This window comes from Triturus cristatus, chromosome 12 (genome assembly GCF_964204655.1).
Source record: "Triturus cristatus chromosome 12, aTriCri1.1, whole genome shotgun sequence".
Classification (NCBI taxonomy): domain Eukaryota; kingdom Metazoa; phylum Chordata; class Amphibia; order Caudata; family Salamandridae; genus Triturus; species Triturus cristatus.
Genome location: NC_140595.1, coordinates 230735026 through 230759347, shown reverse-complemented (window position 1 = coordinate 230759347; position 24322 = coordinate 230735026). Strand labels below are relative to the sequence as shown.

The following is a 24322-nucleotide window of genomic DNA, read 5'->3' as shown; positions in this document are numbered from 1 at the left end:
TTGAGAAACTGGGTACCTCTGAGGCCTTTTGCAATTCTGAATTGTGTCTACCACGTAACAATATGAAAAACAACAGTAGAGAGAGGGAGAGTCACTCTTGTTCCCCCTAGGGTATATACTCAAAAACAACAAAAGACTAACTGTTTAATCTAAAAGGTAAGACAGCACAAGGAAAGACTTATTTCTTTAAAAGAACCCTCACTCACCAACCTGGTTGGTGACATGCTTCATCTTTGGGTTCCCACCAGAGAGGCCAAATGCCTCCCTGGTGTGCTACGACGCCTGAGTTACAGTGGAGCAGGTTTTTTTGGGGGTGCAAGGATGTGAGTGTTGTGAGTAGTGTGAATTTTAAAAGGTGGCAGGTTTCTACCAAAAGTAAATTTTAATGGTGGAAAAACCGGCGACAGTTAAAAGGAGTGTGACGGATGTTAACTGGCTGGTTAGGTTGACCAGGACCATTCGATTAGGTAAAATGAGTGAAAACAAATGGTCAACATGTTTCAGCTTATCTATGCATGTTCGCTAAGCATTCATCAGGACCGATAAAGTACCATGGCGGTATGCGCTCGCTAAGGCGCACACTAAGCTATGGAACTGTGTGAATGGTAAAACTCACGGTTCTACCTGATTGGGGTTCCTGGGATTTCCGAGGCCACTAGACTCTGTAAGATAAATAAACATGACACACATAGAGTATGCACAATACATTCAGTGGTCAATTCTTTCAGTGCTGTCAAAAAGGTGTTGGTGGGTAATAGCAAACCCATGCTGAGTAAGGAAAGCGTTTACACATTGTGACAACATTATTAACCTTATCTCTAGCATCCGTGTTCGTTCGATACAGCCACTCCGTAAATAAACGTCATTCCTTTTTAACGGAGGGGTCAAAACTACAGTAGAAATCACTGTAGTATATTCAGCACTCTTGACGAAGGCAATTGCGTGCATAATTAACGCGTAAAAATGTGTAATAGAATCATTACTATTGGTGCTCAGTGACTCATGCTCCTCGAAAGCATGTACAAGTGTTAGAAAAGCGCTGAATGGGTGGGTAAAAGCGCACAAGTATATGTATGCATCCATAAACGGGCGCTACTAGCATGGAAAACATGGCAGCTTACAAAGGATTAGGACTCGTTTGGCGTCATGGGTCCGGGAGGGGGGATCGGTATGCTGATAGGATCTAAGATAAAAGGAGCCAGAATGAAAAGTCGAGAAATGGAGCATGAGTACCAAGGAACCCGTCGGACCCCCAGTAAACTTACTTCTATGCTCAAATACTCCCACAAGGCACCTAGCGCTATCCTCCTCGGCCCGGATGTTGCCGTGTAGCAGCATTCACAAATAGAAATGCTTTGCGCTGACGTGACACCTGCGGAGCGCGTGTGACGCGCTACGTCCGGGTAACGATCTGGTAACAACTAGACTGCGCGGAAGAAGGAATTGGACTGAACTTTATTAGTCAAACTCGGGAACAAAAATTGCAAAACCCAAAGTTTGTTCAATGAGAGCAAATGCTGATCAGTCACAGTAAGCATATTTTTGGATGATTCTGTGTACTGTGATCGAGTGTTATTTAAGAAGAACTCAGTTTCATCAGGGGCTGTACTAAGCATCAAGAAGACGTATTATTAGTGGGCACAGTTCTATTGTCAATGTTCTTTTCGTTGTTAGTCGTATGACAGGAACAATTGGACAAAGGTACTGCCAACTTTGAAAAAGGGCTGGATCACAAATTGGGGTTTGGATTAGAATTAAATCGATACATCTTTTGGTGTAGGGATGTTAATGCAATACAGTCCAAAGGATCTGTATCTATAGTATAGAAGATGTACAGGAGACCTGGATGGCACTGTTCAGAAAGGGAGTGGTCATTGGTCATTAGCGTTTAAGAACTGTACCCCAGGGGATATTATCAGTTCAGTTCAGTTCAGTTCAAAAACTTTATTCGATTCAAAACAAAAGAATCATAAAAGTCAAACAATTTCATTTACAAGTATTATTCAAAGTTCATTTTTAAAAGACAGTCTTACAATTATAACACTAAACTAATAAAAATCCATTAGCTAATATAATCACGTATGGAGACCCCATAGCTTTTGCTTTCAATCAAATTAGATAATTTCATAAGTTCTTCGTGCCGGAGCATGCATTGAAGGGCCGAAGAATAAATAAGAAAATCACGATGCAACAATATACAATATACATGATCAAAGGGTCAGCTTCTTGGGGCCAGATTTAGCCATACCGTTTTCTAATCAAAAGTGACACCCGTATAAAATTTAACATTGCACAGCAGACACCAGGTGAAGACAGAGATAATAAATAATCATAACCCTCTATATAATGGCATGGTTGCTTTTCCTTAAGGATCGGCTTAATAAACCTGATTCTCGGGTCCTTATATAGGGAACAGAAAAGAACAATATGCATCGTGCTTTGGCTCTCTTTGTTATTACAAGGACAGGGGGGCAGTCTCTCACACCAACCCCCCTGTTTAGGAAACGCAAAAAGGAAATGCAAGATGTGTAGCCTAAACCTTGTCAAGTAGAATCGCCATTGCACGTGGTTTGTGAAGGTTAAATAAAACTGGTGCTGCAAAGTAGCCTTAAAAACATTAGGGCTAACCGGGGAATTCACAAACGGTGATTTCCAATAATTTGTTTTAATTACAACTTTGATATCTCCCTGTATATTTTCGGGGTTGTCAAAAATATCACCCAAGCCTATTTTATGGAGCATCTCATTTACATAGGATAGCCAGGGGATCTGTTTCATGTTTGCCAGTTTTAAACAATCCCGGAGGATATCTCTGGTAAGTTGTAAGTCCTCTGATAGCCATATTTTGCCCCATAACAGTAAAGGGGAAAGGCGAATGGTGTCACTCACGTGGCTTAGACCTATTTCGTTGTGGGCAAATCTATTTGAGGAGCCTGGTGGAATAGCCAATACACGCTTTAAAAATTTATTCTCCATGATCTGTATCTTATCTGGGCTTTCAGTCCCCCAGACCCCTGCCCCATAAGTAGCAACCGACAAACATTTAGCTTTATACTAGGGGTGGGCGGAATTTGCGGAATTGCGTTACGCAAATCTCAGCGAAACGGTAAAAAATCTTCGCGAACACGCAGAAATTCCGCGAACACGCGGAATTGCTTGTTCGTGATGCTTTTTTCCTGTTCACAATTGCTGTTTGCGTGCTCGGGGAGAAATATCTTGCGAACACGCATTTTGAGAACGCGAACAAGCAAAAATTTCGCGAAATCGCGGAAAGAAGACTTTTGAGCAATTTCGCGTTCTCCGCGGAACGCGAAATTACGCAAATTCCGCAAATTCCGCGAGCGGAACGGAATTTACCGCCCAGGCCTACTTTATACAAGGTTTTTAGATGTATAACAGGTTTTTGTCCTAGTTTGCCACAAAAACGAAACAGACCCTCTATGGAGCGACTAGCACTTTGAACTTGAGTCTGGATTAACGGGACCCAGCTTAGTTTGTTGTTAAAGAGGTTTCCCAAATAATTAAAGTTTTCAACCTTTTCAATGGTGGAGTTATTGACTACAAACTTTCTGGTTTTGGTACCCTTTGGGCCACAAACCATGGCAAAGGATTTGGCGAAGTTTACCTTGAGGTCTAGGTCCAACATGAATTTGTGGAAGGCATCAAGACAGTGCTGCATACTGTTTCCTGTGAGTGTCATAAGTACCGTGTCGTCGGCGTAAGAAAGCATTGGAATGCTCCTGCCGTTGACCTTTGGAAAATCATGACAGTGGTCCAACAGATATTTTTCCAGACCATTAGGGTAAACAAGAAACAAAAAAGGAGCTAATATGCATCCTTGTCGAACGCCCTCAGTTGAGAGGATAGACTTAGTTTTCTCTCCCCCTGGCCCAAACCTTATGGCCACAGTAGTGGATTCATGGAGTCTACGGAGCAGGGTGACTAAGGGTTCCTCGAAGCCCATGACCTCCATCATTTGCCACAGCTTGCTCCGACACACAGTGTCAAATGCACTTGAAAGGTCCATGAAGGCAAGGTGAATGGAGGATTTCCTTGCCTTCATGTATTTCCCTATGATCAGGGCCAGGTTCAGGCACTGTTCAACAGTACCTTTTCCCATATTGGGAATTCACAATAAGGCCCACCGAATCTGCCCATGTTTCTAGTCTGGCTAGAATAACCCTACCCAATATCTTACACGATGCATCAATTAAGGAGATTGGGCGATAGCATCGGGGGTCTGATCTATCGCCCTTCTTAAAAATTGGCACCACTACTGCCTCCTTCCATGATGCCGGAATACGGCTAATGACAACTGCTCTAAAAACATTTAACAACAGGGGGGCCCAAACCTTAACATTGTGTTTAAAAAAGTCCAAAGGCACTAAATCAGGGCCGGGTGCTTTTAATGGTATGCCTTTTGACAGAGCATCTTCCACTTCTTGTAAGGTGAGCGATGAGCTCAAGGACAAAGAAGATTGAGAGACCACCGGTTCCCTAGCGTCTCCTAGTGATGGTTCATTGGATAGAATACCATGTGGGTTAAAAATTTTCCCAAAATGGGATTCCCACGTTTCGCATGCGATCTGCATCACAATATTATCCTTGCCATTACTTGTGAAAAGGGGACGATTGATAACTTCCCAAAAAAGCCTACTGTCCTTCAATTCCGAAGCCTTTTCTAGATCTTCCCAGGCTTGGTTTTTTAAGTCAAATTTCCTTATTCTTATGGCTTCTTTATAGGCCAGTCTAGATGCTCTAACCAGTTCCATATCCCTAGGTTTTTGATTTAATGCCGCTTTCAAGGATCTATGTGATGCCGAGCATGCGGCATCAAACCATCTGGGACCTAGCATTTTGCTTTTACCAATTGGTTTTATGAGGCGTTCGGCTACATGCCCACATAGAGATTCAAAATACCCTATGACCTTTTCAGGGGTAGTTGTAGGTGTTAGACATGCCTCGTACTCAGAGCTATATCCGTTTAAGATCTCTGCCTCAAGACCTGCCACGTCTATTTTGCCCCATTTAAGTGTAATACCTTGGTTCCTGCTATACTTTACAGGTTGCTCCCAAACAGAATGTTTGGGTTTAACGGGACAGAGCAGGGATAAGTTTAGGGGGTTGTGGTCACTGGCAGCATTAGCAATTGCTTCCAACTTATCAACATGATGGAAGTGCCCACTAGAGACAATTACAAAGTCAATAAAACTCATCATACCTCTACTTCCCTGAAAAGTCGGTATTGGAGCAGAGTTTGGACCAACCCAGGGCTCCACTATGCATAAATCATTTAGGATGATGATGTTGTTTAAGGCATCCCCCTGGGGAGTATGTTTGAAGTGTAACAGGGGATGATCATGGGAGTCTCTCAAGCCACACACATTCGAGTCCCCGTAGGTGCATAAAGAACAGTTGAAATCTCCCACCCAGATGACAAATAGTAGGGGTTGCTCGTGGCGTGCCCTGGCTATGGCCTCCTCCAATTTCAACATTACACTTGTCTCATTGTTGTCAAACATGTTGTAATACCAGTTAATCAACAACAATGGTTCAGAAAACAAATTAACCAACATTAACACTTGAAACCATGGGGAGTCAACTATCATAGAAGTTACAAGTTTGCATAGTTTTAAAGAGGTTGCTGTCATTAGGCCACCTTTTGCCCTACCCGCTTGTGAAGGTATCGCTAGGGTATTAAAGGCTTGGAAGCCCTCGATGTTCTGAGTGGATCGGCTCCATGTTTCCTGGAGACACAGGATATCACAGTCACCCACAAAGGCTAACCATGCCTCATCCTCCAATCTTGAGGCGAGCCCAGCAATGTTCCAAGAAATAAGGCGCAACCTCACTTCGCTTTGGTCCTTTCTGACTGGTTCAGATAATACTTCCAGGTTATGCCTTAAGATGATTGGACTTAGTTCGCTTTCTTTGGTAAGGCCAGCCTCAGGGACTTGGGGGTTAGAAGTACGATCGTCACCAACGGAAACATTCTCCCGCGAACTAGCATCATAGCTTTCTTCCTTCTCCCTCTGGCTGGGCTCTCCTGTTGTCAGAGTGTTAATATTGCCAGGAGAACTTAGTGATGGTCAATCTATCTCTTCCATGCCCGCAAGTGCATCAAAGCGATTTCTTAGGGGGATATTACTTGGAAACCATCCTAGGTAGTCTTCCCCCTGGAATCTTGGTCTTAGTTCATTATACCAGGTTTGCGAAGAGTTGTTATTGTTGTAAATTGATCCCCTAGAGGAACCATCGCTCTGTTGCAGATGTCCCCAGTTGTTTTGGTTTGGCCATACGGCTCTATTTCTCCGGGCCCACCCAGGGTGTGTTTCACTGTTAGATGTCTGCCCAGTGTTTTTGTAAAGCAGATTCGGGGGAAAGAGATTCAAATTTGGATAGAAATATTCTAGACCTATACATTGAATATCCCCAGCTCTAGCGAATCTTGGTTTACGGCAGATGATGTTTTTTACCCAGGTGTCACTAAAGTTGATCAGGATACAGTCCCCCTCTAGGTCCTTTTCACTTAGGCCCACCCAGGGAACTCTGCGTACACCAAGTATTTTTGTTTTAGAATCAGGAGGGAGTGGTCTGTTATTATTGAGCCAGTATGTTACTTTATTTTTTAACTCCTGATTTGATTCCGTTTTATTAGCCAAAACTGGGGGTACTCCTGTGAGTATTACCATAAAAGGTACTGAGTCTGGGGGCAGGTTTACAGGTGGTGATTTCCTTTTATGTGCTCTCTCGTTGTCATTGTTTGCTACAGGCCCCTGCGAAGATGTTTGTTTTGACCCTTGGCTAGTTCCCTGTTTAGAAGTAATAACTTCTGGTGTTAGTACTGTACTACCCATATTTTGACTAGGGGGCCCCACAGTACCCGCCACTGCAGGTTTGGTACGAGCTAATTGAACAGATTTTGTTCGTGCTAATAGGACCGGTGGTGCCTTGGGGTCACCAGTATTAGGTGTTTTAGGTGTTTTACTGGCATTTTTATTCTCACCCCCTTTTTTTGAACTACTATTATTAGCGTTACTGTTTTTATTATTGTTATTAGTAACCCCCACTTCCAGTGATTTGTTTTAGTTACTAGAGTTTCAAGGGAGTTGGTGTTAAGGGAGATAAGGTGTTCCAATTGGTCTAATTTTAGATTAACAATTTGAATTTTCTCTAGAACAGGCAGCAAGAGCATCTGAACCGATTTCTCAATTTCCCCCAAAAGTCGGTCATTATTATTGGTGTTAAAAGAGAAAATTTTCTGTCCTGCGTCAACTGGGTGGGTGCCCTTTTGTTTAGTTGGATTTGTCAGAACTTTGGGTGGTACTGGCTTCGCTGACTTGGATCTGGTTCCTTTTCTATGGTTTCCCCCTCTTTTACGTTTATTCGGATTGATTGGTTCCCGCTCACGGACTACTACATGATCTTGTATGTGGATGGGCCCATTAATACTCAAATTGCCGTCTAAGGCGTTATCCCCCGTAATACCTGATGAAATAGGTATAGGAGTGAGTGTGGGTGCTTCAGCTTGGGAGTCCCCTGGGTCTGCTATCGTGATTATCTGGGAGTCAGAGAGTGCTACTAGGTTTGGGCTAGCCTCTAGGTTACTATCTGCACTATCTGCACTTTTCTCAGGAGTGGGTGCCTTATTGGGAGTAATTTTAGAGGCAATATCTCCCAAGGATGAGCGTTTGCCTGTTATTAGGTCTAGGGATAAACGCCTTTCGGTAAGGGCGATTTCTTTTTCTAAGATCACAGTTGCCCGAGTTATAAAGTCGTCTAAAGTTCCAGTTGCTTTCCCATTGTTCGTTTTTACGGTAACCTGTCTACCCTTCCCTGAGCGCAAGGACATCATGTGGGTTCTAAGAAACGACTAAATATATAATGCTATAACTTGCGACCAAACTATTTAAAGTTCGATATCTGGGATCACTAATAAAGGGAGTAGCCCCGACCCAGCCTTGATCGTCCTTGGACGGCCTTTGACGGTCCCGCCCTTGTCCCGGGCTTCTCCCGGCGAGCTCACGCACAGCGGCAAGCACGCGTTGTTTTATGGCTGTTATGGTGATGGACGGGTCGATGGGGGCGGGGAGGGAGAGCAGCCCAGATGGAGCGGGCGCGGGTTCCTGGGACTCCTAAGAAGTGGAGTCCCAGCCCTCTTGCTCGCAGCCCTCAACCCCTATTTTACCCCATCAACAGCTTCAGCCCGGGAGGGAAATCGCCCCTCTAAGAAGGTGGAGAAAGTTGCGCTGGGTGTCCACAGAAATTCCAAAACGGCAATGACAGGTTTGCTAGAAGGGCCCTTGTGCAGACCTCAGGGATCACACTAGCAATTTGAAAGAGGATGGTCCCAGCCCAGCCTCTTTCGGCCTCTGAGGGCCTAAGAGGGCCCGCCCTTTGCCCGGGCTTAGCCCGGCGCCACCCGCGCGCGTCCCGCGACGCGGAGGGAGCTTGTCCGCTTTTAGCGCCTCCGGGCGCGGAAGTCCGGTTAGTTGGGGGCGGGCCCATAGCCAGGAATTGTGGGGGCTGTAGTCCGTAATCTCCGTTCACCGCGCGCTGCACACAGGAACCACAGCAGCGTCGGCGGAAACGAGCAGGAAAGGCCACAGACGCCCGGCAACCCTGTTCCTCTACCCCAGGTCCGCAGGTAAGGTGCACAATGTTTTCAAATTTTAAAAATGGGTTTAAAATGAGGCTCCCGCTCCACCGAGGGAGCTTGTCCGCTTTTAGCGCCTCGGGGCGCGGAAGTCCGGTTAGTTGGGGGCGGGCCCACAGCCAGGAATTGTGGGGGCTGTAGTCCGTAATCTCCGTTCACCGCGCGCTGCACACAGGAACCACAGCAGCGTCGGCGGAAACGAGCAGGAAAGGCCACAGACGCCCGGCAACCCTGTTCCTCTACCCCAGGTCCGCAGGTAAGGTGCACAATGTTTTCAAATTTTAAAAATGGGTTTAAAATGAGGCTCCCGCTCCACCGAGGAAGCTTGTCCGCTTTTAGCGCCTCCGGGCGCGGAAGTCCGGTTAGTTGGGGGTGGGCCCACAGCCAGGAATTGTGGGGGCTGTAGTCCGTAATCTCCGTTCACCGCGCGCTGCACACAGGAACCACAGCAGCGTCGGCGGAAACGAGCAGGAAAGGCCACAGACGCCCGGCAACCCTGTTCCTCTACCCCAGGTCCGCAGGTAAGGTGCACAATGTTTTCAAATTTTAAAAAAATGGGTTTAAAATGAGGCTCCCGCTCCACCGAGGGAGCTTGTCCGCTTTTAGCGCCTCCGGGCGCGGAAGTCCGGTTAGTTGGGGGCGGGCCCACAGCCAGGAATTGTGGGGGCTGTAGTCCGTAATCTCCGTTCACCGCGCGCTGCACACAGGAACCACAGCAGCGTCGGCGGAAACGAGCAGGAAAGGCCACAGACGCCCGGCAACCCTGTTCCTCTACCCCAGGTCCGCAGGTAAGGTGCACAATGTTTTCAAATTTTAAAAATGGGTTTAAAATGAGGCTCCCGCTCCACCGAGGGAGCTTGTCCGCTTTTAGCGCCTCCGGGCGCGGAAGTCCGGTTAGTTGGGGGCGGTCCCACAGCCAGGAATTGTGGGGGCTGTAGTCCATAATCTCCGTTCACCGCGCGCTGCACACAGGAACCACAGCAGCGTCGGCGGAAACGAGCAGGAAAGGCCACAGACGCCCGGCAACCCTGTTCCTCTACCCCAGGTCCGCAGGTAAGGTGCACAATGTTTTCAAATTTTAAAAATGGGTTTAAAATGAGGCTCATTCAGTCCTGTGCGGTGTGTGGACAAACGATAAATTCACCGCTGTTCTTTTTCAAAAAGCGTCTGGTGGTTGTTTGAACCTACATAAGGCTGTTCGATAATCGTCCAACTCAGATCGTTCGTAGTGTGGTTGAACAGTAAGAAATGTTCTGTAAGTTTTGTGGTGCTCTTGCGACAGCGAATATTGCTCCGATGTTCACAAATCCGTTGTTTTATTTTCCGTGCTGTCATTCCCACGTACCTGAAACCACAAGGACATGTGATCAGGTATATCACATTGGTGGAGTTACAGTTCGTGTGGGACCTTTGCACCCATTGTTTTTCGGGTTTCAGAGATAGTTGTTTCGTAATGGAGGTTAAATGACAGACACTACATGACCCACAGGGGAAATGTCCCGTTACTGGGAGTAGGCCCCATACACTTTGGATCGTTCTGTCGGTATTCTTGTCCGATTTTCTGGGGCGTGTGTGACCGAGTGTGTCCTTAATGCTCCTTGCTCTTTTATAGGAGAACAAAGGCTTCTCCCAAATGTGGTTGTTACTCTCCAGAATTTTCCAATGTTTCTTGATAGATTTAATGACTGCATTGAAAGTTGCGTTGTATGTGGTCACGCACGTCAGAGGTGGAGTCTCGGTAGGTCTTGCCGGATTTTCTTCTAGAAGTGCTTCCCTGTTTTATTCCTAGCCCTCTTGCAGCTTTTTTTGAGGATCCTATCCGGGTAGCCTCGATTTTTCAGCTTGAGTGTGATGTCTTCAGCCTGTATTTTGAAGTCCATGATCTCGCTGCAGTTGCATCTGAGCCGTAGATATTGGTCAAAGGGGAGATTCTCCCGCAATGGACGAGGGTGGTAGCTGGAAAAGTGGAGAAGATTGTTCTTGGCCGTCGGTTTATGATGCGTCCTGGTCTGGAAATGGTTGCCAACTTTGGTAATGACCACGTCGAGGAAGACTATCTAGTTTTCTTAATAAGAATGCGTGAACTTCAGGTAAGGGTCACATGTGTTAACCCAATTGAAAAACTCCAAGTGTAAATTTTCGGTGCCTTGCCAGATGATCAGCACGTCATCTATGTATCTTCTCCAAAAAGATACATAGGGGGCATAAGGGTTCCTTGCTGACAAAATGTGTTTGCACTCAAAGTCAAAAACTTATAGCCTGGCCACACTAGGGGCAAAGGTGCTGCCCATCGAAGTGCCCGTCGACTGTAAGTATAACTCTCCTTGGTATTCAAAAAAGTTTTTCTTCAGTGCAAGGGTGGCACATGAAACCACGAACTCCTTAGGTGTGACATAATCCCATGAAGTTGACTCTAAAGTTGTCTTGATGACTTCAATTGTATCATTCTGTGGTATACAGGTATAGAGACTTTCTATATCCATTGTGACTAGGAATGACGGTTCATCTAAAATCACAATATCCTGTAATAGTGCCAGTAAACTTTTGGTATTCTTGAGTTAGGTGCTGGTTGCCTGGATCAAAGGCTTCAGGAAGAAGTCGCAGTAGCGTGACAAGGGTTCAAGCAAGGAATCGATTCCCGACACGATAGGTCTACCTGGCGGGGGTATTCTGTTTTTGTGTGTTTTTGGGAGGGTATAAAAGTATGGTATAGTACCCTTACTATTGGTGAGAAAGTCCGCCTCATGTTTGGTGATGTGACCCAAGGATTCAGCCTCTTTCACAAGATCCACAATTTCAGCTCGAAGTTCAGTAGATGGATCCCTCACAAGACGGGTGTAGCTGACCTGATCATCCAGAAGGCGTTTACATTCCTTATCGTAGGCTACTGCGTCTTGTATGACAATGCCCCCGCCTTTGTCAGCTGATTTGATGACAATGCTGGAATTGGCCTGTAGTGACTGGAGAGCCTGAAACTCACTTGCCCGCATGTTCTTAAAAGGAGGCGTCTCTTGGAAGGATTCAACATTGTTGAAGACCGCCTTATCGAAAGCTATGATCTCTGGTGGTACCATGTGGGGTGGTGGAGTAAAGGTAGATTTTAACCTCAGGCCTGAATGCCCCGTTGTGTTTGAGTCTCGTCGGTAGAATGCTTCTTAAAGAAACTCTTAAGTTTCAATTTCCGAAAAAAATCTGAAAGTTCACAATGAAGTTTGAAACAATCCAGTCGTGCTGCAGGAATGACCCCCAAACCTTTTTCTTGGACTGCTTTTTCATCATTCATGAGGATTACTGCCGAGAGATTGGTAATCAAACTCTCAGGTTGCTTGGTCCTGCTCTTTGTTCGTGAGATTTGCTCTGTGTGTTGTCGCCTACCGCTTCGTCTTGTTTCCAATGCACCTGATTGGGAAATCTCCTTTTACCGCATCCTCTCCGGCCCCTCTCTAAAAAAGGAGGCCGATACATATTCTGTTGGAATTGGGGATGTGGCATAAAAGCAGGATTCCAGCCCATCATTTGTTGGAAAGGTGGTGGTTGGAAAAGATTCTGATAACCACCTCCGCCCCCTGGTGGAAAGGGGTGCCATGTTTGTTGGTGTTGTTGTCTTCTATTGATGCCTCTACCTCGTTGCCGTGACTTATAGCTGTCCCCACTTGATCCACTTGTGGTGGAATCATTGTCAGAACTATCTGTACTGTAATCGTTCCTTGGTGGGGGAGTATAGTCCGGATTAGCGTAAGGGTAGGTATTAGTGTATGACCACCTTAACAAGTCCTTTTGAAATATCTGTGCTTTTGACTGTGTAAGGGAGTCTTTATATTCATCGACTTCCTTATTGAGTTCATCCAGCCTCTTTTTGTAACTAGTCAGTGTAGTCCTAAAGTGTGTTTCCGTTAGTTGAATCTCTACCATCATGGCTTCAGATAGGCGGAGGGCTGTCTTAATTATGAGCACTAACCAGTCGCGGGTACAGTGCCACGCGATCTGGGCCCATTCCCTTCTGAAATGTGCATCCTCTAGGAAAATTTGTGAGGCATTGGTCACCAGAAGGCCTTTCGGTGCCACATTATTCCTTAAATACTCTGTGAGTATCGTACCATGCAAGATGGTTCGAATGCGGTTTCGCTTTTGTTCTGTGAGTTTGTCCCACTCGGTGGTCTGTGATATTGTTTGTGCAATAGAGGTATCTGAGAAGAGTGAAGGATCTGCCAACAACGCATCCACCTCTTCATTAGAATACGAGAGGCCTACGTTTTTCATGCTAGCGGTGAGGGAGTCACTGTAAATGAGCCCAAAGGAGAAAATGAATCTCTCGCAGCTGCATGCTGCTAAGTATATGAAAAACAACAGGAGAGAGAGGGAGAGTCACTCTTGTTCCCCCTAGGGTATATACTCAAAAACAACAAAAGAGTAACTGTTTAATCTAAAAGCTAAGACAGCACAAGGAAAGACTTATTTCTTTAAAAGAACCCTCACTCACCAACCTGGTTGGTGACATGCTGCATCATTGGGCTCCCACCAGAGAGGCTGAATGCCTCCCTGGTGTGCTACGACGCTTGAGTTACAGCGGAGCAGGTTTTTTTAGGGGTGCAAGGATGTGAGTGTTGTGAGTAGTGTGAATTTTAATAGGTGGCAGGTTTCTACCAAAAGTAAATTTTAATGGTGGAAAAACCGGCGACCGTTAAAAGGAGTGTGACGGACGTTAACTGGCTGGTTAGGTTGACCAGGACAATCCGATTTGGTAAAATTAGTGAAAACAAATGGTCAACATGTTTCAGCTTATCTATGCATGTTCGCTAAGCATTCATCAGGACCGAGAAAGTTCCATGGCGGTATGCGCTCGCTAAGACGCACCCTAACCTATGGAACTGTGTGAATGGTAAAACTCACGGTTCTACCTGAGTGGGCTTCCTGGGATTTCCTAGGCCACTAGACTCTGTAAGATAAATAAACATGACACACATAGAATATGCACAATACATTCAGTGGTCAATTCTTTCAGTGCTGTCAAAAAGGTGTTGGTGCGTAATAGCAAACCCGTGCTGTGTAAGGAAAGCGTTTACACATTGTGACAACATTATTAACCTTATCTCTAGCATCCGTGTTTGTTCGATACAGCCACTCCGTAAATAAACGTCATTCCTTTTTAACGGAGGGGTCAAAACTACAGAAGAAATCACTGTAGTATATTCAGCCCTCTCGACGAAGGCAATTGCGTGCATAATTAACACGTAAAAATGTGTAATAGAATCATTACTATTGGTGCTCAGTGACTCATGCTCCTCGAAAGCATGTACAAGCGTTAGAAAAGCGCTGAATGGGTGGGTAAAAGCGCACAAGTATATGTATGCATCCATAAACGGACGCTACTAGCATGGAAAACATGGCAGCTTACATAGGATTAGGACTTGTTTGCCGTCATGGGTCCAGGAGGGGGGATCGGTATGCTGATAGGATCGAAGATAAAAGGAGCCAGAATGAAAAGTTGAGAAATGGAGTATGAGTACAAAGGAACCTGTTGGACCCCCAGTAAACTTACTTCTATGCTCACATACTCCCGCAAGGCACCTAGCGCTATCCTCCTCGGTCCGGATGTTGCCGTGTAGCAGCATTCACAAATAGAAATGCTTTGCGCTCACGTGACACCGGCGGAGCACGTGTGACGCGCTAAGTCCGGGTAACGATCTGGTAACAACTAGACTGCGCGGAAGAAGGAATTGGACTGAACTTTATCAGTCAAACTCGCAAAAATTGCAAAACCCAAAGTTTGTTCAATGAGAGCAAATGCTGATCAGTCACAGTAAGCATATTTTTGGATGATTCTCTGTACTGTGATCGAGTGTTATTTAAGAAGAACTCAGTTTCATCAGGGGCTGTACAAAGCATCAAGAAGACGTATTATTAGTGGGCACAGTTCTATTGTCAATGTTCTTTTCGTTGTTAGTCGTATGACGGGAACAATTGGACAAAGGTACTGCCAACTTTGAAAAAGGGCTGGATCACAAATTGGGGTTTGGATTAGAATTCAATCGATACATCTTTTGGTGTAGGGATGTTAATGCAATACATTCCAAAGGATCTGTATCTATAGTATAGAAGATGTACAGGAGACCTGGATGGCACTGTTCAGAAAGGGAATGGTCATTGGTCATAAGCGTTTAAGAACTGTACCCCAGGGGATATTATCATTCAGTCCTGTGCGGTGTGTGGACAAACGATAAATCCACCGCTGTTCTTTTTCAAAAAGCGAAATAAGTCTTTCCTTGTGCTGTCTTACCTTTTAGATTAAACAGCTACCACGTAACAATGTCAGCTATATTTCATGAGTAACTGGGAACCCTTGGATTTAATCCCGGCACCCTGTTAGAAGTGAAATTTTTTTAAAGAAACATAGTTGGAATGTGAAATTACTTAATAAGAAGTTGCCGACGGGGGCATGGCTAGTGACCGCCGGGCATGGTCGCTCTCTGATGCGGCTCCACAGCCCTCGCCGAATATCCGTTCACTACTCCGGTTCCAGTGAGGTAGATTTCCCCCTAAGCTCGGGGATCCCCTATACAACCGATCCAGCACAGAGGCGCTGCTCAAGAATCGGATTGCACCCGATCGGAAGCCAGAGGAAGCAGCCATGTTGAGGAACTCCGTGGGCAGCACAATGGCGGCCTGAAAAGCTGTCGGCGGTGCCCGTGGCAATCAGCGGCGCTGCCCCCCGAGACAGGATCGCCATCGCTCGGAGCTGCTGCACCTCTCGGTGACCAACAAGAGGTGGAGGTGAGGGAGTGGTGAGCGAGCGCGGTGGCGGGAGGCGGCGTGAAGAGGAAGACTCTGCAACCTGATGGGAGCTGTGACGATGCAGGGTGGCCGTGCAAAATCGAGGTGCCGTCTTTGAGGCCTAACAACGAGACCAGTAGAAACAGACCACACATCCCTGATTCCGGGCCAAAATAGTGCGCGAAGGTGGCGCTAGGCCCCCGCCCCTCACACAGTGCAACAAAGGCGGATAATAATTGGCATCTTGGCCCCCTGCATCTTTTGGCCTCCCCGGAAGCTCCTTTATGGGACGCCTTTGAAGAGGAACTGTAACAGGCCGAGGATCGGTCGATTCCCTGCACCGCGGGGACCCCTGCGAATTTCGAGAGTGGCAGAAAGAAGGCCCCTGAACAAACGACTTACAACACGCCCAGTAAGGTCACTGCAGCCGGGCCTTGAAATACCAGTCCATAGACCGCTTATAAACTGTTTCAGTAGCAGGACGGACTAACCCTGCTGTCAGGAGGCGATCAGGCTCACTACCTAGCTACCACTACCACCTGGAAAACCGACAGGCTGGCGGGAGGCAGCTTTCTCCTCCGCACAGGCGGCGGCGAGTACAGGTGTATCACATTCTCTTGTCTCATAATATCAAAGATGGCCAACAACATAGGACTTAAATCCCAGGCCCAAAAACAACTGGCAAAATTTGCCTGGAGCAAACCAGGTGAAGACACCGACGCAATGCCGGGAGAAGACCCCAAAGTCTCACAGCCTCTCCCTTCAGCCAAAAACCTCACCCTTGAAGACGTTATGGAGGCCATAGCAGGAGTACAGACATCTTTAGAGACCCGTATTGACTCAGTAAATATAGAGGTGACTCTCCTGCGAGCAGACCTAAAGATGGACTCTAGGGTTAAAGACGTGGAAACTACTACAACAGCTCTTATGTCTGACACCTCTACTCTAGAACAGCAGGTAGCCCAGCTCCAAGACCAACAAAAACGGATGGAGGAGCTCCTCGATGATTATGAAGGGAGGGCGAGACGGAACAACATCCGTATCCTAGGGGTTCCTGAACAGGTGGAGGGGTCTGCCATGGATCTTTTTCTGGAAGATCTGGTGATCAACAAACTCCAGCCCAAACGTCTTTCCAGCTACTTTTCTATCGAACGGGCCCATAGAGTTCCCGGGGGTCGTCCAAAGCCTGGAGCCCCTCCCAGGCCCATAATTGTGAGGGTCTTTAACTTCAGCGACAGGGACGTTATTTTACAAACTGCAAGGGCCGACCCTCCACTGAAATTCGACAACGCGACTGTTACCTTTTCCCGGACTTTACTGTCAAGGTTCAAGCACAAAGACGCAGCTTTACAGCGGTTAAAAAAGCTCTACGCGATAAGGACATAAATACTCCATGCTGTTTCCGGCTAAACTCTGGGTTGAATCAGAGGGTAAGGTATGGTTTTTCCTGTCCCCGGAGGAAGCCTGGGAATGGCTGGAGGGCTGGCGTCGAGTAGGGAGACCATCGGAAGGTCGCAGCAATAGGGCCCCCAACAATAGTCAGCTCGTCCCTCCAGCTTCAAGAGAGAATCATTCAGATGAAGACTCCGACGGGAAACTCTGACTTAGACCACCAAACCTCATCTGTTCTAAACAACACCTTTAGACAACATACTTACTCTCTTATTCTGAAATTTACGGCCCACATAGGATGGCTTCCTATGTGACTGTTGGCACTGCTTCCGAGGCAGCATTGGATGCACTGAGCTCATGCCTCATTGGTTCACCGTCAACATGCGACTACCCGTACGGATTGGACTAGAATGGACTGCTCCTAAGTATAACATGACTATAGTACATTGATCAGGCAAGGGGTGAAGGTAGTTAGCCAAGTACCTCACACACGGAGGGGTGGGCGACAGGCAATCTGCCTTGTTGGGGAGTGGAAAGTTGGAATTCCACTGGCAGGGGGGTAGGGAGGGGGGTTTGGGGTGGGGAAGGGAGTATGGTTGGGGTTTTTACTGTTATAGTTCTTCTTACACAGAGCATCCTAATGAATCTAGCTCCACCAGATCACTTTGCTAGACTGCTGACAACACCTACACGCTTGGGAGGGCGTGAATGGTGGGGATCCACCTTTGCCTAGAACTTAAACCGCTCTCAGGAATTGGGGTCGCTATACACGCCACCAATAGTCTCCTTGCACTCCCCCTTTGATCTCAAATGCTACCCGCCATGACTGACACGGGGGAGATAAAATTGTCCATACTGACGTGGAATGTGAATGGCCTGGGCAACAAAATAAAACGGGGAGTAGTTCTACAATACCTTAAAGCGACAATCGCCAGACATTACACTATTGCAAGAAACACATCTGGTGGGTAATAGCTGTAAACAGGTGGGTTACAAGCTCCTGATAAATGCAGGGTTTACATCCGGTTCCAGGGGTACAGGAATCCTTATGCGTAAAAATCTGGCCTTCACTCCTACCCGCATGCGGGCCGACCCACAGGCCACTAAACATAATATTGGTCTATCTTCCACCTGCGCTGGGAAAGACTGCACTGCAAGACCTGGGTAAAATCTTGATAAATCTCCCCCCTGGTACCCTTATATTAGGGGGAGACTTTAACATGACGATGGACGAGAAACTTGATAGGCATCCCCAGAAACTGTCTCCCCGCCATGGCACTCATATGGCAGACTTCACCCACGGAATGGGCCTCACTGACATTTGGTGTTCACTGCACCCCACTATAGTTTACTATACGCACTACTCCAATGCTCACAAAATTATGTCCCGCATTGACTATTTTCTTACCTCCCTTGCAGATATAGGCCACTTCCAAAACCCCTGTGGGCTCCCACGAGGTATCTCCGATCACTCCTCTCTCTGGGTTGAACTCACTTTTCACCAACGGTATACCCGAGGCCCCATAATTATTAATCCATGGCTCCTTACGATCCCAGATATTAAAGATGTTCTTGCTGAACACACTGACCATTATTTTACTGAAAATGTCGGATCCGTCGATTCGGCGAAGACTATATGGGAAGCTTACAAGGCAGTGATTCAAGGGCATGCCCTGACGTTGAAGATTGGATATATCCAAAATCAAAATAAACAGCTGACTCAACTTGAAAGCAACTTGCTCCAACTAGAAACAGAACGTAATGCCTCTCCCACCAAGGCCACAGCCCATAGTCTCCAGAACAAGCAGCTAGAATACAAAGCCCTAGCACGTGAAAAAACCCAGGCAAGGCTGCTCCATACTCGCCACAGGGTGTACGAACTCGGAGATAGGGCTGGTAAAATGCTGGCATGGTTAGAGCGACGAGATAAGGCAGCTCGATGAGTCCCTGAAATTTTACTTGAGGACGAGAAACAGGTGACAGATCCCCAGTGGTGGCGGAAGCATTTGCAAACCACCTGGAGGCAGTATATACCTCTAAGACCACCACTTCCTCAGACGACTCAGCTCTTAGAAGAAATGGACCTGCCCACACTGTCGGACAATGACCAGGAAGCACTAGACGCAGATATAACAGCAGAAGAGATCTGTAAAGCTATCTTTGGCATCCAATTGGGGAAGGCAATGGGGCTTAACGGAATTCTAATTTAATTCCTTAAAGGAATGGCCTTAAAAGTGGCCCCACATCTAAAACACATGTATGAAGAGAGTCTGCAACAGGGTATCCTTCCATTAGATCAAAGGCTAGCCTCTATAGTTGTCATACATAAACCCGGGAAACAAGCAACCAACTGTGGGTTATATAGACCTATATCTTTAATAAGCTCAGAAGCCAAGGTGTTGGCGAAACTCCTCGCGTCCCGTCTGATTGCAGTCCTCCCCTCACTGGTCCATGAAGACCAGTCGGGGTTTGTACCAAGACGTAATACTGCTTCAACATTCGTCGTGTCCACAGTGTCCTAGGTAATCAGCCATATTTGCAGGAAGACGCAGTCATAATGTCATTGGATGCTGATATGGCGTTCGATTCGATAGAATGGCCTTACCTCTTCGAAGTTTTATCTAGGTTCGGCTTTGGTCCACGATTCCGACAGTGGGTGGCGCTGCTCTACACTGCGCTGCTAAGTCAAGTCAGAGTAAATAATCACACGTCACAAATATTTGCCTTACAAAGGGGGACCAGGCAAGGATGTCCCATGTCCCTCCTACTGTTCGCGTTGACTCTTGAACCACTGTCTCAATGGATACAACATGACATGTCGATACGTGAACTGCGCTGGAGTGAAGACAACGAAGACAAAATATTATACGCTGAAGACATCCTAGTATATTTGGCGTCCCCACGGGCCTCTATTAACAGCCTACTAAACGTCATGACTAATTTTGGCAAATATGCGGGTTACATCATCAACTAGTCCAAATCTGTGCTGTACGTTTTACACGGCCCCCACCTAGGTTGCCACGCGGCTACACAATCGAGCTGGCCACGGAGGGCTTTCGGTACTTAGGTATCTTTATCACGCCTGACCCCAAGATATTCTATGATCAGAATCTTCTGGGCCCCCTCAAACGACTACAGGGCGATGTTACACACTGGAGATCGCTGCCCTTTTCCCTCCTGGGAAGGGCAGCCTTGTTCAAAATGCTCGCCCTACCTCAATTTCTGTGTGTACTTCAGAACTGTCCGTTCCCAATTACTGATAATTATTTCACAACCATCGAAGGAGAAATCCGCACTTTACTATGGGACGGGGGTGCACCTCGCATCGCCCTCCAGAAGCTGACAATGGGGTGATAGGATGGGGGGATTGCTCTTCCACTATACTATAGGGCCTCGCAACTGGTGGCAATTAATCACTGGATCCATGGCTCCCCATCGAATCCATCTTTTCAACTAGAAAAATATCAAACGGGGTGGGAAGGATATTTAGGCGCCCTCTACACCAATGTCCGAAGGGGACGCTATCTGGGGCCCATGTCACAAACCATAGCCATTTGGCATAAGGCCCCTAAGCGCCTGGGTTGGGCAGGTAAACCCACGAAAGCTACATCTCTGTGGTCCTCCTAGCAGCTGGGTCTGTTCTGCCATCACACAGGTTTCGACAAATGGGACACCATTGGCATAACAAACAGAGGAGATCTGATTTGCAGGGGCAAACTTCTCACGTTTAAAGAACTACATGCCAAATATGCTCTCGCACCCGGAGAGGTTTTTCGGTATTTACAGATTAGATACGCCCTTTTCACGACAATTCCAGACCTAACTTCCCCGCCAGACTCCTCCCCTTTAGAGGACCGACTGCTCTCAGAACCTCTCTTGACCAAGGCTATCTCCTGCACTTATCGCAAACTCTGTAACAACCTACCTGACTCCTTTCAGATTCTCCGGGATCGCTGGCAGATGGACATGGGACCAATAGATGACGAGGACAGGCAGTCAGCATTAACGTCCCCCAGGGAGACGGCAATAAACCATCGCTTTCACCTCATACAACTAAAAATTCTACATAGGTCCTACCTTTCGGGGGTACTGCTGGCCAAAATAGGTAATCGTGTGGATGCATTGTGCCTCAGAGGCTGTGGCCAGGACAGCACCTTCTATCATATTTTATGAGACTGTCCTGAGATACGTCCTCTGTGGGATAGTGCAACCAAGAAAATGAAAGACACATTGGGTAAACAGCTCCAATTGACACCACGGTTAGGGATCCTAAACATATGGGAGGCCACGGATCTGACGGAAATCGAGCAACAATGGGTCGCACTGGGGTATCCGCTCGTAAAACGGGCCATAGCGATGCTTTGGGGATCTAATATTCGGCCCTTAACGGTTGGCTGGGTGGCGGAGATGGATAGATGCATGATAGCAGAGAAGGAGGTCTACAAACTGAGGGGCTGCCCTAAGAAATGGGACAAAAAAAGGGGTGGGTGGAATGCCTATAGAGGGGAAATTTGTACCTCACCGACAGAGGATATGGCAGTGCAAGACGACCGGAACTGTAAACTCCCAAAATACTGAATATACACAGTCTGAGTATTGTTGCACTGTGCTTTCAACTTTAATAAAATTGTTTATACAAAAAAATAAGAAGTTGCTATCTGTCCGTTCTCTGACGTAGGAGCCCACGGGCCCACTACTATCAGTTCAACCACCTAGCCAATGGTGGTTCACGGTGTCCCTTCATAGTCCTGAGGAAGACTCCATTGTAAGGATCAAGGTCACGTCGACATTTTTGTGTATATATGCCAGTGTGGGCAACAGTGCTGTTTTCATTGTGCCTTTTCAGCGACATAATGGCTGTTAATTAATTTGCCTGTATATAATTGTCATGTAGGACAAACCATTTCTTTTCTGAATAATATTGTTGATGTATGTATTGTTACTCCCTTTCTGCCCTCATTTAAGCCTCACTTAGCACACAAGGCCTTCCTTTCCTCCTTTCTAAACATCGGGCACTTTAGTATACCTAAGTTCCAGATGTTTTGCTGGATTTTGAGCATTCAGATTGATGTTCAATATGAATAAATAATATTGAGCTGAATTTTACAGTGATTTAATGGATGCTGCTGCATAAATAATTGTGTTCTTTCAAATTGTCCCACTGAGACCGTATATCTTTTGTACTACATAACAGAGATCACAAAGACATGTCAGAACATATACACTGTAATCGCTATTGCATGTGATAAACTTCCTTATGTTACTGGTCTTACCCGTGGGTAATTAGTACATTTTCACGTTTGTGCTTGTCTTGCATGCCTTTCACCATCTACATCTGTAAAAATCTTGTTGCTCCTATAACCACCCTAACTGTCTCTGTCCTACCATGTCGCTCCTCATAAGCATGTCCCCCGAGGACCCTGGTTTGCGGTAGGTCACTACTAGGGGATGCAGGAATACACGTCCCCGTATGACTGGGTAATTTCTAATCAAGTTCTAATGTTTGTTGAGTATGTGTCTAATGGTAGGGAATTCCGTGTTGAAAGTGGTTATCATCCTCAATTCTTTGCCTCCACCCTTATCTTTCTATTTCTTAACTAAAAGGCTCTCTTTTGGGAGATTACTCACTTTGGCACTGGCTGTCCTCATTACCTTGGAGGGGTAACCCCTAATCCTAAACCCCCTAATCATTCTCTTCTCCTTTTCCTCTAAGGCCGGCTGTGTATAGCTTGTGCGTTTGGCCCTCACGAACTCCCCAAACGGTATGCTCCACTTGAGTTTCTGTGGATGGTAGCTGTGGGCTTGTAAGATATTATTCCCTGAGGTGGTCTTCCTATAAAGACTAGTTTGTATTGAGCCACCCTCAACTCTAACACACACATCCAGGAAGTCCATCTTTGTTTAGTGTATCATGTGGGTGAAATACAGATTCAGGGTGTTGTTGGATATGTGTCTCAAAAAATCTCCCTAGTTCTGGTTTGGATCCATCACAGATCACAAATAAATCATCACTGTATCTTGTTAAAAAAATTACATGTTTTCCCACCAGCTCACTCTCATCCGTGCACATATGTAGTTCCTTCCACCACCCCATAAACATCCCTGCATAGCGCGGCACAAAGCAACTGCCCATTGTTGTTCCAACCAGTTGCCTGTACCACACGTCTTCAAACAGAAAAAAAATATTTTCCACATAAGCATGTCAGTCAACATCATAGTATGTTTGTACACGTAAATGGATTTGTCCCTGAAAAAAATCCCTGCATGCCTGGACCCCCAAGCTATGCTCAATACAAGTATACAAAGAAACAACTTCAATTGTTACTAACCAATAGGTAGATTGCCAGGGGAGTCCCCCTATCTTGTTTATAAAATTGGTGTTGTCCTGGCAGTAGGATGGGAGGTTCAAAACATAGGGGTATAAAAATGACTCAAGGTACATGGAAGTATGTTTTAATAAGCTATTATTCACAGAGACTATAGGTCTTCCCGGTGGGTTAGTTGCATCCTTATGCACATTGGGTAAAATGTAAAAACAGAGTGCATTGGGTTTGTTGGTGTGTAGAAACTGATATTCCTCCACATCAAGAAGGCTCCTCTCTTTCCACTCATGGAGCAAAGTGTGGTATCTATGGATAGTCTGTTGGTGTTCCTCCAGTGTAGCCACGTCATAGCTGCCTGAGGTCATAATGTGTGTATTGTCTCCTGCTTATACTTGTTAATGTGCCACAGCACTACATTACTACACTACAAATGCAATATTCCTCAAGTGAAATGAATGGTATGAGGACCTTATTAGTTGGGACAGGTTGTTCATCTACATCCAAATAGAACTCTGAGCCAGATTCAGAGGTGACCAATTTCTTCTGCCTCAGGGCCCCCATTTGCCTGCACTGTTTAATTGTGCCATGATATCTCTGCTGAAAGTAAGTATGCGGCCACTTGCACAATCATATATATCCCTCAAAGATTTCTGTCTCTTCTGCTGTTTGATCTCCTCCTCATATTTATCCAGCCTTTGCTCCATTTGGGTTAGAAAAGTTTTTACCTCTTCCTGCTCCAGATGTTTGTCAAGGGTCTTTTTGACCTTTTTTTATCTCATCACACACCTGCTCCAATTCCAGACTGGCATATTTGAAAGTAAACCCAACATGTTTTTGCAAGTTCATGCCATCAGCAATGACCACTCCTTCAGTAGTTTAGAGTGAGGATTTTGGTATGTAGGTGTTATTAAGATGCGAAGTCCGCATGGGACCCTTTACACTTCAATGTAGTTGTCCAGGGATGTCACTTCCCACCATCTATTGCCCTCTTTTTTATGAAGTTTCTCATAATGAAACAACAATTGCTTTAAGTTCATGCCTGTGTTTTCCCTCCATCTCCGGTGATATTTATATCCTCCAAAGGGCTTATGTCATTCTCAATAAATTGATCCTGTGCGGCCTCAGTCCTTCCTGGGCGTGTTCCACTCATTGCTGCATGACCCACAGTGTGCCTCGTCCC

General features: G+C 46.2%; 1 protein-coding gene across 2 annotated transcripts in view; it reads left to right on the top strand.

Moving 5' to 3' along the window:
* The window catches only part of PLEKHG4 (pleckstrin homology and RhoGEF domain containing G4), a 1592954-nt gene that overhangs the window by 255582 nt on the left and 1313050 nt on the right, over positions 1 to 24322 (top strand). The window lies entirely within an intron of this gene.